The sequence below is a fragment of the Lissotriton vulgaris genome, chromosome 6 (assembly GCF_964263255.1).
Source record: "Lissotriton vulgaris chromosome 6, aLisVul1.2, whole genome shotgun sequence".
Classification (NCBI taxonomy): Eukaryota; Metazoa; Chordata; class Amphibia; order Caudata; family Salamandridae; genus Lissotriton; species Lissotriton vulgaris.
Genome location: NC_141694.1, coordinates 926551699 through 926571074, shown reverse-complemented (window position 1 = coordinate 926571074; position 19376 = coordinate 926551699). Strand labels below are relative to the sequence as shown.

At 44.6% G+C, this 19376-nt stretch overlaps 1 pseudogene; it reads right to left on the bottom strand.

Moving 5' to 3' along the window:
• Window positions 1–209: 209 nt before the first annotated feature.
• LOC147708212 (small integral membrane protein 12-like) lies at window positions 210–6106 on the bottom strand (annotated as a pseudogene).
• Window positions 6107–19376: the final 13270 nt, after the last annotated feature.

The following is a 19376-nucleotide window of genomic DNA, read 5'->3' as shown; positions in this document are numbered from 1 at the left end:
TCAAAATGGCACTCATTTGTCAGAGGAGTCTGGGAACTTCCTTAAGCATCAAGGCCCCTCAAAGTTTCCGATAGGTTCTGAAATGGCGTAAACTCCCACAAGAATTCTGGAACATTCTAAAGGGCATTCACGCGCCAAAGGATTGCAATAAATCCCAGAATGGCCATAACCCCCAGAGTTTCCTTGTCCTCCCTTAAGGCATCCTGCTTTCAGCTTTTCTCTGGGCGGTTGCGATTCAGCTCTGCTTTGGGTGTGAACTCCAACTTCTCTTTCAGGCTGAGCACCTGTGTAAGGTCCTGGTCGGAAGTCCCCTGCAGGTTACGATCCTCCCGCTGCTCTAGGATGCTCTTCTCATCTTCCTTGGGCAGCATCATGTCCTTTCAGATGAACCATTCTAGGTGGTAACCAACAGCCCCAACTACAAACGCCACAGGGAAGGTTAGGTAAGGGGCGCTGTTGAATAATCAGGAAACACCAATACAAATGTGATGTATATTTATTAGCAGCATGGTAATCCATCCACAGGTATCAGAGTACAGCTACAACTGACTTCTCATCCAACAACATTTCAGTCCCACAAGCATGTGGAACACAAAACCCTGTTGAATGAAAACATGTCGCATGCAATGGCATGCGACCATAACCATACTAATTAAAGAGATACATCATAAAATGAGAATACAACATCTTCCCTTTTCAAAACAAATGAAACAAAATAGAACAAAATAAATATGTACAGCATTTAGAAAGAAAGAAAATATGCCATTACATTCAGTCAGAAAATCTTTTAGGTAAATTGACAACACGCTTTGCACCCTTGACTCTATGAGCTATAGAATCTTTTGTGTCTACAACGATATACTCGTCAGACAGATTATCGTGAACATTATAAGGTTTAGAACATTTGGCTAACCTTCCCATATTCCAAATCCTACCATCTTGAGTCATAACACTGTTGGTAAACACTTTTTTAATCTCAATTGGATCACTAAATTTACTGGATCCTTTGGCCAAAAGACCAAGTTTAAGAACTCTAACCCATTCACCCATTCACCAGAGAAAAAAATTGTCGTTTGGTATTCCATTTCTTGTCATACCATGATTTTGTTTTCAACTGTTTATTTTCTACACGTTTAGCCACATCAAAAAGGTTTTCCTTATCATTCATAGAAACTTTACTATACTTCTCTTTTAACCACCAAGGTAGAACACTGGAGGCTGGATTGCGACCTTTGAAAAGTTTAAAGGGACTCACCTCTGTAGTAGAGTGGGGCGTGATACGATAAGTCCACAACCTCTCTCTTAAAGCACTTACCCAACTTTTCCCACATTTGACAGATTCCACAATAAAATTCTTCAATACTCGATTAAACCTCTCCACTTGCCCATTCTCGTGTGGTTTGTATAAAGATGTTAATCTGTGGACAACATTACAATCTTTAAGGAAAGTAGACATTTCCACAGAAGTCAATTGAACCCCATTATCAGATACCATTACTGAAGGACAACCTTCTCTAGTAAAAATGTCCTTGAAAAATCCAATCACAGCTTCTGTGGAAGCTTTGGGTACAAATTTAACTTCCGGCCACTTGGAGTGGTAATATATCATAACCAAAGCGTACTTTGAAGATTCTGGCAACATGTGAAAAGGACCAGAAATATCGAAAGCAACCTTTTCCCACGGTTCCAATGGCCACTTAACCATTTTGAGGGGTGGAGTAATAGTTCTCATCATTCTGTCACTGGATGCACAATCCTGACATTCCCTGACAATTCTATCAATGAATCTGTCAACCCCAGGCCATCAAAAATATGACCTAACTAACCTTTTCATAGAAGAAATGCCAGGATGAGTCCTATGTGCCACTTTAAGTATGACATCCTGCATTCCTTCTGGAGGAACACACTTACCCGACTTAAAAATAAAACCAGACTCCAACTCCAATTCCTCTTCCACATTATAGAAAGGCAACAGTTCTGCTCTAATTTTATCCTTACTTGGCCATCCCTCAGTGATATAACCTTTGAGTTCCTCCCATTTATCATCCTTCTGTACACACTCCAACCACAACGATTCAGAAATATCCTGAAAAGAATCTTGTAAAACATCCTGAACAGTAACCACAAAATCCTTTTCATGTAAAATACCCACTACATCCTGTACACACGGTAAACACGATAAACAGTCAGCCATAACGTTCTTTTTTCCAGGGACATAACAAGTGACAAAATTATATTCTTGTAACCTTGAGGAAAGTCTGGCTATCCTGGCTTTTGAATTCCATCCACCACCAACCGATAAAATGTTGACCAATGGTTTGTGGTCTGTCCTAAGAACGAACTTTGAACCCCAAACATACAGTCTGAAATGCTCAATTGCCCAGACACAAGCAAGAAGTTCCCTTTCTATTACCGCATACTTTCTCTCACACTCATTGAGAGTTCTGGATGCAAAAGCTACAACCCACTCATTATCACCTTCTTTCTGCGACAAAACACTACCTAATCCATACAGACTTGCATCCACTGTAATTACACATTCCTTGTTTATACGGAAAGGCTTAAGAGTAGGAGAACTTATAATATCATTTTTTATTGTTTCAAAAGCTTGTTGTTGTGTCGCAGACCACTTGAATTCTTCACCTTGCCTCAATAATTTTCTCAGGGGTTCCATCTTAGTTGCAAAGTTTACTACAAATTTGCTGTAATATTCGCACATTCCAGCAAATGCCAACAACTGATCTTTATTTGTTGGAGCGGGTGCTTTGATAATTGCATCTACATTTGATTTTTTTGGAACAACACCATCCCCCGATAATGTGTGTCCTAAATACTCTACTGACTCCTGAAATAACTTACACTTATGTGCCTTAAGTGTAAGCCCATTTGACTCTAATCTTCTGCAAACCTCTTGTAAAAGTATTTCATTTTCATTCACATTTTTTGAAAAAACTAAGATGTCGTCCTGAAAGCATTTGACAAACATATCCAAATCTCTGAAAATATGGAACATTGTCCTTTGAAAAACGGATGCAGCTGATGCCAGACCAAACGGCATACGTACATATTGGAATAAACCTTGAGGTGTTATGAATGCTGTGAGTTTCCTAGAAGTTTCTGTTAACGGAATCTGGTGATAAGCTGATCTCAAATCTAGTGTTGAAAATATTTTTGCTCCTTCTAACATTGACACAAGCTCATTAATATTAGGTAAAGGATGACAGTCAATTACAATATTAGCATTTAGTGCTCTTAAATCCACACACAATCTTAATTTTTGATCCGGTTTTCTTACCAAAACTATGGGCGAAACCCACTCTGATGATTCTATTGGTTCAATGATGCCCTCATCTAGTAAATCCTTTAACATGCCTTTAAGTTCTTCCCTGATGTTGATAGGTACACCTCTGAGCTTTTGTACAACTGGTGTATGGTTTCTTTTGAGAACAATATTATGCGAAAAATGTTTAAGCTTCCCTAATTTTTCACAAAACACCGAACTAAAAGATTTTACCAGATTATCAGCTTTCTCAACATAGGTAGTAATCATATTAGATGGTTCAATCAACGAAACAGTACCCATAAGACTATCATCACAAAGTTAAATAGGATCTTTAGCACGTGGATTAATCTGGATTCCTAATTTCCATTGATCCAACCATCCTAAAACATTAACACCCTTGAGAGAAATGTATAATTTTATGTCCGCCTTCCTATTTCTAAATTGAATCATCACCTGAAAGAAGCCAAGAATATCGATTCTTGTACCAGAAAAATTCTTTGCAGAGATATCAGATTCTTTCATTTCATTCAACGTTAGAGACTTAGCTAAAATCTTGTTGAAATACTCATGAGTAATGATAGTCCAAGGCGAACCAGAATCCACCAGGAGAGACAACTCATTTTCACAAATTTTGAAAATGCAATCAGGTGGTTTAAGGTGTAACAAGGCCTGGTCATCAATGATGGATACTACAAAACCATTAGACTGTGACTCAACATTATTGATTGCATCTACATTTGCTTCAGCTACAGAAGAAACAGAACCCTTATTATGAATTTGAAAACGTCTGTCTCTACACATGTTTCCAAAATGACCAATTCTTTTACAAAAATTGCATTCTTTTTTAAGTGCTGGACAACCTGGAAAAGAAGCGTAATGAGATTTGTTTCCACATCTAAAACACATTCCTTGCATATTACTATAATCATTAGACTTTTGTGTAAAATTAATTTTAGATCTGAAAGGTACATATTTTGTTGAAGGTTGATTAACAACAAATTTGTTATCCTGTCTATTCTTAATAACGCAAACTTCTTCTTCAGGGACTTTCTTTTCTGTATCATTTGTAATAGTTTTCATCCATAAGTCAGATTGTTCTTGTGCTTTCGCAATTGCAATTGTCTCAGTAAGATTGGGATCACCCATAACCCAAAGTTTGTCTTGTATCTTTTTGCATTTAACATGCACAATGATCTGGTCTCGAATCATTTCATCTGTCATCATACCAAAATTGCAATGTAAACTTAGAGATCTTAAAGAAGTTAAAAAGTCATCAAAAGTCTCATCTTCCTTCTGTTTTCGAGTGTAGAATTTAAAACGATTTAAAGCAATGCTGACATTAGGTTTAAATCTTTTCTCAAGTCTCGCTAATGCTTCAGTGTGGACGTTCATGGAATCTCCACCACCATCACTTTGAGAGATTATTTGTGGTAAAGATCTAAAAATAACCTGCCCTTCCGAACCAAGGCAATGTAAAAGAATACTCTTTTTCCTCTCAGAACCCATTCTTTCACCATCAATAGCCTTCATATAAGTCATGAACTCCTCTTTTCACCTTGTCCACGGCATGGGTGGATCTCCTTTAAGTTGTAAAAATTTAGCAGGAGGATCAAATTGCATGTTGTATACAAATAAGTTGAAAATTGTATTATAAATTGTAGATGGCAAAGTTTTGTTCAGTGCTTGAAGTTCTGTTAAATTAATATATAAATATTCTTTTGTTTGTCTTTAATCTGCTAGTGGAGCAGTAATAGAATATATCTTTCTTTACAATGTTTTAATGGTTAATAAAAATAAAACAAATTTTCTGAGTAATGAAGGAATCATACACCACACACGCTGTATTTCCGTGAGGCAAACAGTCTCGAAATGAAATTTTTTTGAAGTTTTCCAGAAAATGACACCAAATGAACAAACAACTTACATTGACGCGTTGTCGAAAATTGTGTCGAAAAACGAGATGTGTAGATGTATTAAATCTTTGAAGAAAGATATATCCGATCGGTCGCGTTGCCAAGGAAACCAAAACAAAGCAACGATGGCTGCGATGCAGATGACGTGAGAGCGTGATGAACGTTATGCGTCATACAGATTTATGCGCATGCGCTGAAAGATTCATGCGCGCTCGAGTCCATGCGCTGAGAAATTCATATGCGCTTGAGCCAGTGCCTGAGAAATTGTTTACAATTGAAACTCTTCAGCGTAAAAGCAGGTAAACATCCAAAAAATAAGTTAAAATGTTAGAAAATGAGAAACTTTGTGCATTGAAGACAAAAGTGGATTAAAAATAGTTTTTAAAAAAATGACACAGTAGAAACGTTAAGGAATGAAGGCACAGCTTGAAAATGACAATATAAAGCAAAATTCACCCGCAGGTGCGATCATAGCACATAAATGTTCCCTTTCAGCGGCAGGTACAATCAAATTACATAGAGGAAAAAGTTTAAGAAAAGTACATACCAGAATTTCAGCAAAAAATAAGTAAAATAGTGAGTTCAACACCACTGAAATCCATGCTGCTTAGTGGTGATTTCCCTCGTCGCCATATTTTGTTGAATAATCAGGAAACATCAATAAAAATGTGATGTATATTTATTAGCAGCATGGTAATCCTTCCACAGGTATCAGAGTACAGCTACAACTGACTTCTCATCCAACAACATTTCAGTCCCACAAGCATGTGGAACACAGAACCCTGTTGAATGAAAACATGTCGCATGCAATGGCATGCGACCATAACCATACTAATTAAAGAGATACATCATAAAATGAGAATACAACAGGCGCGTAGGTCCGGATCACTGTCCACACCACAGGCAACATGGCTTCCATCCTATGCAGCACAGACATGCTCCTTGAACCAGATCTCGGTCAGGTTTAGCATTATACTGATGCATAAATATAGCTTTTTTTGACCTGTCTCCAGTCAATAAAAAAGATTGACATAGAAAATGGCCTGCTGGACTCCCCGTTATCTAGTCAACAAGGATGTATCATCTTGGCATTTTTGCAAAACTCCGACAACTTTGCCCTACTGTAGAATTTAAAAAGAGAGTAAAGCATCCCAAAAATATTGGATTTCCTAGAGAAAATGTAAAAAAAAGAAAAATGAGGAAAATCTGCTGTAGAAACCATTTTGGAAGGACATTTCACCAAGAGGTTTAGTTTTGCAAACTTAATAGTCTAAAGTTTAAAGTTTGGGCCCTTCACAAAACCTGGCAACGTTGCTAATCTGTTTATTCCGATAATCCTCAGATGGAGGGAAGAGCGACATGGAAAAGTTGTAGATTCTTTGCTTTTAAGGAGTAACACACTCTTTGGCTACCTTTCATAGAAACTGCGGAGACTAATCTGCACCAGTGGTTGCTGATTATGGGCACCCACTGTAATTTTACAGAACAGGTGCCCACTTATTTTTCATCCTCGTAATATGACGCAGAGCAAGCGACAGAAAGCAGAAACATGAATTAAAAAACAGGGCGAAATAGAAAGGTGGCAAAGAAAGCAGTGTTGAAAAAGAACCAGCAAGTGTGAATTAAAAACGCAGGAATTGTAGGGTTATGAAAGAAAGAAGCATGAAATGGAACAACTGCCGTACAGCATACTGTAGGTATTTGAATACTGTGAGGATGTTTTTAAATATATCACTTTGACAGAGACAAGACTTGAAGGCCAATAGCAACACTTTCTGGTTGAATGTATGTCAGTTCCTGGTTACAGAACTGAGGACACAAGATGGGACGTTGGTACACTTTCTGATACTTATTAATACTGTTTTCTCTGAATACTTAGCTGAGCTATATTTAACACCTTGTCATTTAGAAGTGGTGTGGTTAAGAGATTAAATGAAGTGGTCAAATGATAACACTGGCTTTAGTGAGGCCTTGGAAGTTCCGTTGACTGAACAGAAGTTATGAACACCATGAGAAACTTGTCCAAAGACAAGACCCTTCAGGAATTCTATACCACATTTGCTGACATTCTAGTACCACAGTTACACACTATGCACGTTGCTGCCTGTGCTAGGGTACATATGCTGCACACCACAAACAAGGCCACAATGGTGGTGATCTCCAAATCAGATTGTGAACCACTCGAGATTACATTGTACAGACTGCTAACCATGCTTAATTTGGATAATAAGATCCTGAGTAATGTCCTGGTCATTTTGATTGCTGAACATTCTCCGTGGCCATGTCCATTCTGATTCGAAAAGCTTTGTACCAAGCAGGAGCATTTGCCCCAAAAGCCGTAGGATGTTTTGGTATTCTAGATGGTGCATGGTGTTGATGGTAGATTACATTGTGGCCTCATTTGACCTCAAAAAGGCTTTTGATGCACTGTGTGGGGCTATTTGTTCTGAGATATTTGGTACATGGGATTCAGCGAACAATTATTGACTGTTCTGACTCTTATAGACTAAACCCACAGCAAGAATTAGGATGGATGCAGTCAGTAGCGGTCGGTGGTGGGAGTGCTGCCGGGCGGGGACGTGGGGAGGGAGAGGGGCAGGGTGGGGGGTAGTAAACTACGGAATACGGACAAATACAGGTAAGTAAACATAATAAAAAATAAAACGAATTTCGTTGCACGCACTGCATTGCATTTGGCGATGCTTTGCTCATAAAGAAATAATTAGTTTTATTTATTTCTATGTTTACTTACCTGTATTTGTCCGTATTCCGTAGTTTACTACCCCCTACCCTGCCCATGCCCCTCCCCACGTCACTGCCCCGGCAGCACTCCCACTACCGACCGCTACTGGGTGCAGTCATACTTGATTCCTGCCCCATGAGTAGGGGCATGAGGCAGAGATGCTCATTGTGATTACTTGCCTTGTCCTTGGAACCATCGGCTAATTAAAGGAGGCATTAAGGGTAGAATACAAAACTTAATTGGTTGGGGGAATGCAGAACGTTTCCTTATATGCAGATATCATCTTACTCTATGTAAGAGGCCTGAAAATTGGCTTAGATCCCATGATCTGCGCTCTCAATAAATATGATCCTGTAATCAGCCTGAGCGGTTAATAGGAACAAATCAAATATCTTCCTGTTATGTACATGAGCACCTTCTGGGTAGTTGAGGGCATGCATGGAAGTATGGAAGCAGAGCTCAGTCTTCATTCCCTGGATCTTTTTAGTTGACTGAGAGGCAAGGAAGTTAACACATTTACAATTTAGCTTTCGGTGTAGCCCATTTGGCCACCCAATGATGATCAGGAATTAGTAGATACAATTTAGAAGGTTTATTACAAATTAGTATTCAATACAACATAGGTACATCTCAAGATCACATTATAAAGATACAGAATCATGACTGGTAAATCTAAAACCCCAGAATAGGTTCAGTCTCAGCAACATAAGGCATACAAAGACTACAGCCACAGCAACACACACTAAGAAACATAAATTGGCGTTCCTTAAAGAAACTACAATTCTCCTTTCTAAACATTAACAGATTTAAGGGTCATCTAATCCAGGATCTAGGCTAGAATGGGAATGGTTTAGAATAGAGGGTCTCAAAAGATTCGGGAATAAAGAAAGAAGACGCCAGCATAGGGAAGACTCCAGTAAAAGTCTTCTGAAAAGGGAAATCAGTGTTTAGCCTAAAGCTACACACTCGGAAGGACAAAAGGAGCCGGGAGGTCTGTACCTCTCAAAGGCAAAAGGGTTCTGCCATACATTCTAACGTTGTGAACACTAATTATGACCAGAAAGGTCCAGGAGTATCCATATCTCTTAACACATCACAAAAAAAACTATTTCTTCTCTTTCTCAGTGTGCATCTGCAACATCTGTTTATTTTCCCGTCCCACAGAACTCAAACAACCAAGTCAACCTTGGGCACCCTTGCTCAAGATACGGAGTGAATAAGAAACAAATTCTGCTAAATAAATCGTCCTGTTCTTGACAAGATTTTTCCTGTCAGGCCTCACTAGTTTTAATGCAAAATATTTCTTTCTCTTTTCAGGAACTTGTCAGTAATTACACAAGCCTTGAAAAAGCATTGTGTGTCGCAAAACGACGTGTTGGGTATACTGTAGTTTGGTTCACTGACAAAATATCGATGTTAAAAATATAGAAGTAAAAAATATCGATGCAAATATATAGAATGCAAACATATTGACTCCTTATACCTAAACAGGTAAGTACAAAAATATTGCTGTAAAAAATATAGTTGTACAAAATAACAAATTTTATATATATATGTATATATGATAAAAGTATACATTTTAAATATGTTAAATAATAAAATTATTATATAAAAAGTAGATTTATTATAAATTGAAAAAATATCATAAATAAACTTGGGGCCCGCCCCCCTGACTGCCCACTGCCCATTCGCTGCCCCGCCTCCCAGCTGCTCCTCCCTCGCACCTACCTATACAGGCAATCCGCTGCGCGGTGAGGAGAGCGACCCTTGACCCCACCAGGTAGGCCGCTCCCCCTTCGCACCACCTGCATGTCCCTGCCCCAGCTGCCGCTGCTGAGGAAGTTCGAGGCCCTCCACCACCCGCAGGCTACCACCTGCGCCTCGTCCCTGGTGGCCAGTGGTAGGCCGTAGGTTTGTTCATCTTCCGCTTTATTGTTTTATTGTATTGCCTGTATTTCATTGTTGTGTCTGTGACTGCTGTTGTTCTGTCTTCCCCCGATGCCTGTTCGTGGTTTGTGCCCGTTTTCCTCCCTCTGTTTCCCTTGCTGTCCCTGTGTCTCCCAGCCCAGTTTTTCCTTCTGTACCCCTCGCTGCCCCTGTGTCTCTGCCTGGTTTTCCCTTCTGTTCCCCTCGCTGCCTACGTGCCTCTCTGCCGATTTTTGCCTTCTGTTTCTCAGCTGCCCCTGTATTCTTGTGCCATCTTGCCTTTGTGACACTCGTTTTCCCTGTGTTTCTGTGCCCTCTTGCCTCTGTCACACTCGTTTTTCCTATGTTTCTGTGCCCTCTTGCCCTCTGTGCCACTTGTTTTTTCCCTGTATTTCTGTGCCCTTGTTAGATTTGGGGGTCCCTGGTTGGCACAGGTGGGTACTTGTGACAAGCAGGGACCCTCTCCTCTAGTCAGGGCAAGGGACTTATTCTTAAAAATAACCCCTGCTCAACCTCTAGGCAGTGTGGTGCGAGCAGACAAGGCTAAACTTCAGAGCGTTATGGGTTAAGCATTTATGACCACATACAGTAATTCAATGATACACCACAAATGGACACCAGTCGAGTTTTATATCAAAAATAGGTTTTCTTTATATAAGGCTTAGCACAAGACCCAATTAATGGTTGTAAAACGAGGCCACAATACTATTCAGAAAAAATAGGAGTTCTGTTAAAAAACGTACTCCTTGGTTCCGGTGCGCGTTGCGCACTATTGTTCGACTCTAACAGTGTAACAAAACTGTCAAAAGATACTATACAAGTGTTGCGGACTCCTTGGTACCGTGGCGTACACAAAGGGGTACGAGTTGAGTGACAGTACCTTTTGGGATGATGAGTCTGGCTTAAATGAGGCGTCCGGGATGTGTAGACAACAAAAAGATGCTGGCGGCTCCTCTGTGAGGCGGGCCCCGGCTGTGGTAGGCATCTCGGTGAGAGGCGTAGAGCAGGGGGGCCTCGAGGAGCGGGGCGGGCGATGTTGGTCATCTTCGGTGTTCACAGCTTTCAAGCCGTACCTTCGGTTCGGAGCTGCTGAGTAAATGTGGGCAGCGCGGCACGAGGCAGCCAGTACGAGGTGTACGGGCCGGGCTCTCTCAGTGAGGCACGGCCCCGGTGATCAAGAGCGCGATGCGAGACGGCTGGTACTCTTCGTGCGTACGGGTGGTCCTTGGCTTCGTGAGGCACTCCTGTCGGGCTTCCAGTGGTGGGTGGCGGCTAGACGAGCAGTGCAGCTCGAATTAGGGGGAAGAGTGAGGCAGAGTGCGGGCGGCCCTGGCTGGATGGTGCGAGGGTCGGCTCGCTGCGGAGCCGCTCACACGGGGCGGGGGCGGCCAGGCACAAGCGTCACGGCAAAGAAGGGGGACGAGGCGCACTGGGATCGCGGCTCCAGCGATAATAAGGGGCAAAGTTCAGCAGATCTGTCAGCGAAGGCAGGAGGAGTCCAATAATCCTGGGACTTCGTTTAGGGGGCAAGCTCACCCACAAGCCCTTGGAGATCGTTTGAAGCACAAGTTGCAAAAGTCTCTTTCAGTTCCTTTTCTCTCCTTTCACAGCAAGGCACCCACTGCAGGCCAATCCCCCAGGCCAGGGACAGTACTCCTCCTTACAGCTTCTTCCAGGTCCTTCTCGTCGGGCAGAGGTTCTTCGTGGTTCAAGCAGGATCTAATTTCTTAGGAGCAGGGCTCCTATACTTATACTGCAAATCTTTTGTTCTTGCAGGCCAGGGGGCCTGTGTCTAGTTCAGTCCAGTTCTTGAGCACTGTATTGTGGTGACTCTGGCTTGTCTTTTCAGGGTGCAGGGCAGAGACATCAGACGCTCCATAGGAGGTGTAGCCAGCATTGTGGGGCAGAGCACAACCCTATTCAGTGTCTAGGTGCACTCCTCCCACCCATCCTGGATGTAATCTTTCTATTCACCACCTGGCTGCCCAGCCTGTCTCCTGGAATTCCCCAGCCCTGTCACTCACAGAAGCCAGACAGCAGATACACATCAGCGCAGAGGCGGGCTGAAATGGTTAGGCAAGCAAATACCAACTTTCTAAAAGTGGTATTTGCAAATGCAGAACATTAAAATAAACTTTACTAAAAGATGTATTTTATTATTCTGAGTTCAGGCACACTAAACTCGAATTTAACAATGTTCCCTGAGTCTGTTAGGATCATAGGATGTAACAATTCTAATAGCCCATTCTGGCCTATGAGAACAGGTAGCCTTGTAATAGTGAAAAAAACGAAATTGGCTGTAATTCCCTATTAGGACATGCAACACACATCAGGGCTTGTCCTACCTTATGCTTACAATGCACCCTGCCCTTGGGCCTACCATAGGGGTGACTAATATGAAGTTAAGGGAAGGTTTAGGGACTGGCAAGTAGGTGCACTTGCCCAGTCAGTATGAAAGTACCAGACTGCAGATTTTACAGGGCTGCTTCTGTGGGTGGCACAACCAGTGCTGCAAGCCCACTAGCAGCATTTGGATTCACAAGCCCTGGCATTCCTGGTGCACTTTACTGGGGTCTGATAGTAACCCAAATAAGCCAATCATGGAAACCAATCAACATATATACTTTATACAGGGAGCACTTGCACTGTGGCACTGATTGGCAGTGGCACAGTGATCTGAGTAGCTAACATCAGCAAAACACATGAGGCAACAGCAACAAAAATGGAAGGGAGACCCACGCCAATGGTGCCAGGTCTAACACGTGTCCCCTCCAGATGAAATGTGGGGAGAACTAGCCTACCCCAGGAAGTTCTCATCACTAAGGCAGAAAAATCTGGACAGACCGTCAGCATTGGCGTGATCTGTACCAGGGCGGTGTTCCACAGTGAAATCCATACCCTGTAGGGAAATGGACCACCTCAACAGCTTTGGATTCTCACCCCTCATTTGCATCAGCCATCTGAGGGGCCTGTGGCCTGTCTGAACCCGGAAGTGAAACCCAATCAAGTAGGGTCTTAGCTTCTTCAATGCCTAGACCACAGCAAATGCCTCACTCTCAATTGCACTCCACCTTTGTTCCCATGGAAGTAACCTCCTACTGATGAAGGCTACAGGTTGGTCCCAGCCCTCCTCAGTCATCTGTGAGAGAACAGCCCCTACACCATGCTCTGAAGCGTCTGTCTGCACAAGGAACTCTTTGGAGAAGTCGGAGGCCTGGAGCACAGGCACCGTGCACATGGCAGTTTTCAGGGTGTCAAAAGCTTTCTGACAGGTGTCAGTCATGATCAGATTCTTTGGCTATTTCTTGGAAGTCAGCTCTGTCAAGGGTGCAACAATGTTGCCATACCCCTTGACAAACCTCCTGTAGTACCCAGTGAGTCATAGGAAACCTCTGTCTGGGTTTTGAGGGGTTCCCAAGCCAGGATGGTTTCACTCTTGGGTTGTAGGGGTGCCACCTGGCCACTCCCAACTTGGTGTCCCAAGTACACCACAGAACCCTGCCCGATCTGGCACTGTAGTGTAGTTCCTATTTTCCCAATAGGCTCTGCGCATTGGAATAACATAAACAGCAGTGTAGACGTAGGACTGAGGTCATCTAGTCTCTACTGACTATGTTAAACTTAATTTAGGTTTGCCATCTAGCTCAGAGGTCACTAGAAACTTTCTTGAATGAACAGGGAGGAGTGAACGTCCCTGATTTAGACAAGAAGGGATTCAATTTCTGACAACCGCAAAAACATGACAACTTTGCTCCCTCAGAATAAAGAGTGTATCTCTAGAGTCGTGTGAAAACAATAGGCAGCTATTTCACTCAGTCAACCGTGCATACTTAGTTTCACCAGAGTGCAGAGAAATAGAGAGACAGGCGTTTTCAATAAAAGGTGTTATTTATTGAGCAGTCTTCTTTCTCATGCAAGAGAAATGAATTGCCACAATTGCAATAGTTATCATAAAGTAAAGTGCGTACAGTAAAAGTAGTATTATGAAATAATACTGTAAAAGCATTGATATGGTTTCTTAGCCATATGGTACTTTAAAATGGATAAAATATATACATACATAAAAACATTGACTAACGTACTCAACTGGTACTTCTAACTAAGCCTACCCTGGTGTACCTGACCTAAGCCTAATACTTGGGAAGGAGTAAGTAAGTAGCAGTTTAAGTTAAGTTGGTTAAGATTGTTTTGCCAAGAATCTGCATCAAGAATTCTCCTAAGGGTTTAGTCAGCTCCGTACCTTGGTAATAGAATGTGGGAGGTCTGGTATCTCTTTCCTCAGGACTCGATCCCCTAGCAACCCGCAAGGGTGGCTGGAAACACCGGAGCTGGATTTTCTCAGCTGGAGAAAAAGACAGCGTCTCTCTCAGTGCGTCAAAATGGGAGGGGCAGCTTCCGTGGGCTCTCGCATCAGCTGGGCTTTCGGGCAAGTAGATAGACGTAAGGTTGGACATAAGACGTCACTAGGAACTGACAGTTCTTTCTGGACTCCAGGAGTTCTTGTTCAAATCAAAACAAAAGCAGGGGGGGATTTCCCAGGCTGCTGGAGGCTTGGTTTGTTTAAAGAACGCGTTGTGCTTTCTAGGAGTTGATGGGGGTAGCTGTGCTGTGCTTTGGACTGCATGGGCTATTACTGAATATGGATATGATTCTTATGTCTCTATATATATATACTTGGATATGAAATTGGTACCCCGGTCAGACACCACATCTAGAGGAAATCCCACTCTGGAGAAAATTCCCATCAGTGCACGTCCCACCACGGGGGCCGTCACTGTCCTCGGAGGGATGGCTTCCAGGTACCGGGTGGCATGATCCACCAGGACCAGGATGAACCTGTTGCCCATGGCTGTCCTGGGGTCCAGCGGCCCCACAATGTCAATTCCCACTCGCTGGAATGGGGTGTTGACTACAGGGAATGGCTGGAGAGGAGCCTTCTGCTTCCTCCCACTCTTTCCACTTGCCTGGCAAGTCTGGCAGGTCCTACAGTGAGCATCTGAGTTCTTGTGCATTTGAGCCCAATAAAAGTGGGTGACAAGCCTTTCATAGGTCTTGTCCTGCCCCAAATGTCCTGCCAATGGCACATCATGAGCCAGCCCCAGTAGGAATGCTCTGAATCTCTGGGGTACCACCAGCTTACGGGCTGACCCAGGCTCAGCAACCTTAGGCTCTGAATACAGGAGGTCATTCTCCCAATAAATGAAATGTGTTCCAGACTGATCACCGTTAGCCTGGTCTGCACCCTGCTTCCGCAGACCTATGAGGGAAGGACATTCTTTCTGCGCCCTGCAGAATTCCTCCCTGGAGGGGCCTCCTTCCTGCTGCCAGTGGGCCAGCTCAGGCAGGTCCCCCAGTTCAGCTATCTGTTCCCCTGTAGGTTCCAGGGCATCCCCCTCAAGGTCTGCTCCTCCTGGACCGTCGGAACAACAGGGGCCGGTTTCCCACGCCCCCTGCGCCTTCTCTCTAAGGCCGGTTCCTGGGCCTCTCCCTCAGGCTCCAGGACCTCTTGAGCACCCCTACTGGCTGTCATTGACCGGGTGGTCACGCACGCCCAATCAGGCAGACCCACCATCCTCAGGTGAGTGCTCTTCTCCACCTTTTCCCAAGGGAAGCTCTCCAAGTCGTTACCTAGCAAGCAGTCTACAGGCATGGCAGTTCTCACAGCTACTTGAAGAGTACCAGAGACCCCCCCACTCAAAGGGAACCTAAGCCATTGGACAACGACTCTCTGTGTTGTCAGCGTTGACAACACAGCAGTATGCATGGGGGACAACCTGCTCTTGAGACACCAGGTGCTGCTTGACAGCAGTCACACTGGCTCCTGTATCTCTAAGAGCCTCCACCCTTTGGCCATTGATGGTCACCCACCGCCCATATTTCTTAGTGTTAGAGGGCAGTTGGTTCTCAGGGACCATCTCACTGTCTCCTAAAGAGACCAGGGTCATCTGAACGGGATCCCACCCACCTTGGATCTCTACCTCCTCCCCAAAGGCTACACTAGCCATCAGCCAGGGCGGAGCACCAGTGGGTGCTGGTTTACCAAACAGACGACACTTGAGATCATTGGTAAAATGACCCAGTTCACAACACTTGTAACACTTCAGGGGCCCTCTTTGAACAAGGGTACCTGTTGGGGCCCTGGCGGGTTTCTGCGGTGGGGGAGGCTGAGAACCTTTCCCTGGGTTCCCTTGGGATTACTTTGGGGCCTCTTTTGAAACTCCCTCTGTTTGCCCTTGTCCACCCCACTCTTCTTCTGGGGACCCTGCCCACCATTGGCGGAGTCTCCCACTTGACACTGTGGACCCTGGTGCTGACCCAGCGGTCCGCCTCCTCAGCAAGCTTCCTAGAGTTAGTCAGATTGCTATCAATCAGGTGCTGGCGTAGCTCAGGAAAACAAATAATAGACAAGTGCTCCCATGCAATTAAATCAAAGAGACCTTGAAAATCATCAACTTTGCTACCCTTCACCCAACCATCCAGTGCTCTGCAGAAAAAAGTTAGATTCTCAACATACGTACTGTTAGGAATCTTTGTTTAACCCCTGAACCTCTGTCTGTACAATTCAGGAGTTAACCCATACCTAGTCATCAAAGCTTCCTTCATGTGGGGGTAAGAATTATGAACTTCAGAAGGCAAATCTAGCAGTGTGTCCCGCCCCTCAATGAGGAACCGCCCCCACAACTACGCTCCCCAATCTCTCTCCGGGACCCGGTGGGAAGACATGGCTACCTAATAGGCCTTGAACCACTGCCCTATGTCATCATTCTTAAAAAATTCTTTCACCACTTCCTTTGGTATGTACACCCTTGATTCTACCTGCACTGCTGCTGCGCTGTCACCAGAGGGAGGATGCTCCAAACTTTTCAACAACTATCGACAACCATAAATGCACCTGTTAGACCTCATCACATCCATCCATCCATCATTCATCCACCCACACTTTCACACATCCATCCGTCCATCCATCCTTCATCCATCCACCCTTTCATTCTTCCATCCATACATCCATCCTTTACCCATCCACCCTTCCATCCATCCATCCATCGATCCATCCATCCACCCATCATTCATCCACCCACCTTTTCACACATCCATCCATCATTCATTCATGCAACCTTTTATCCATCCATTCATCCATCCTTCATCCATCCACCCGTTCATCCTTCCTTCCATCCATCCTTCATCAATCCACCCTTTCATCCATCCACCCACCCTTTCATCCATCCATCCATTCACCCATCATCCATCCACCCACCTTTTCACACATCCATCCATCATTCATCCATGCAACCTTTTATCCATCCATACATCCATCCTTCATCCATCCACCCTTTCATCCTTCCATCCATCCACCCTTTCATCCATACATCCATCCTTCATCCACCCACCCTTTCATCCATCCATCCACCAATCATTCACCCACCCACCTTTTCACACATACATACATCCACATGATCCATGCAACCTTTTATCCATCCATACATCCATTCTTCATCCATCTACTCTTTCATCCTTCCATCCATCCATCCTTCATCCATCTACCCTTTCATCCATCCATTCACCCATCATTCATCCACCCACCTTTTCACACATCCATCCATCCATCATTCATCCATGCAACCTTTTATCCATACATACATAAATCCTTCATCAATCCACCCTTTCATCATTCCATCCATACATCCATCCTTCGTCCATCCACCCTTTCATCCTTCCATCCATACATCCATCCTTTACCCATCCACCCTTCCATCCATCCATCCACCCATCATTCATCCACCCACCTTTTCACACATCAATCCATCATTCATTCATGCTTCCATCCATACATCCATCCATCCACCCTTTCATCCATCCATTCACCCTTTCATCCATCCATCCATCTTCATCCATCCACCCTGTCATCCATTCATCCATCCACTCATCATTCATTCACCCACCTTTTCACACATCCATCCATCCTTCATCCATTCACCCTTTCATCCTTACATCCACCCATCCTTCATCCGTCCACCCTTTCATCCTTCCATCCATACATCCATCCAACCTTTCATCCTTCCATCCATCCATCCATCCATCCATCCTTCATCCGTCCACCCTTTCATCCTTCCATCCATCCTTCCATCCACCCTTTCATGCTTCCATCCATACATTCATCCTTCATCCATCCACCCTTTCATCATCCATCTACCCATCTTTCATCCACCCACCTTTTCTGTGCCTCTCTCATGGGGTGGAGGGAGGGAGGTCAGTATCTCTCTGAGTCTTCTTCCTTCGTCTCTCATGGGAGGGCACCTCTGTGCCTCCCTGCTGGGGGCTGGGGGTGGGGGGACAGGCTGTAACAACATCTCACGGTGAAGAACAGACTCTGGCACATTTCTCAGGCACAGGTGCCAGGTATGAGGGCTCGTGGGACTTGAACCAATGATATATGGACCCTTACAAACGTCCAATAACATGTCTAATCTCCTGTGCTTTACTGGTGGGACCCACAGCTCCAGCTCCACCGCCCATTGAACTCAAAGGGCTACAGCCTCCTCCCCCAGCCACCCCCACACCCTTGTGTATGTGAGCCTGGCTGAAACAGCTTCAGGGACACACAAAGCCACACCCGAGTACTTCACAGGTCTTTAAAAGACCTTTTACTTGTTAATGAGTCATTTATGTTTTTCACCCCTCGGTGTGAATTAGGCCTCTGCCGTGAGCACCCTCAATCAGCCCGACCCTACTAAGGCAAACCTCACAGGAACTGCACGCTCTGACTGAATCTGTGACCCCCTTCCCAGGTCTCCACGACCCCCCTGGGGGTCGCGCCCCACAGATTGAAGACCTCTGCCCTAGACACATTTTACAGGGCTGCTTCTGTGGGCGGCACAACCAGTGCTGCAAGCCCACTAGCAGCATTTCGATTCACAAGCCCTGGCACTCCTGGTGCACTTTACTGGGGTCTGACAGTAAACCAAATAAGCCAATCATGGAAACCAATCAACATATATACTTTATACAGGGAGCACTAGCACTGTGGCACTGATTGGCAGTGGCACAGTGCTCTGAGCAGCTAACATCAGCAAAACACATGAGGCAACAGCAACAAAAATGGAAGGGAGACCCACGCCAATGGTGCCCGGTCTAACAGCCCTCTTGCCTTCTGTGCCACTTTGTTTTTTCCCTGTATTTCTGTGCCCTCTTGCCTTCTGTGACACTCGTTTTCCCTCGATCTTGTGCCCTTTTGCCCTCTGTTCCCCTCATCGTCCCTCACCCCCCCTGCCGCTGCGTCCCCTCCAGCCCCACCCCCCTGGCTGCCCACTGCCCAATCGCTGCCCCCGCCTCCAAGCTGCTCCTCCCACCCACCTCCCCATATAGGCCGGCCGCTGTGCGGTGAGGAGAGCGACCCATGATCGCATGAGGTAGGTCGCTCCCCCTCCGCACAGCACCACCAGCGTGTCCCTGCCCCAGCTGCCGCTGCTGAGGAAGTTCGAGGCCCTCCACTACCACCTGCGCCTCTTCCCCG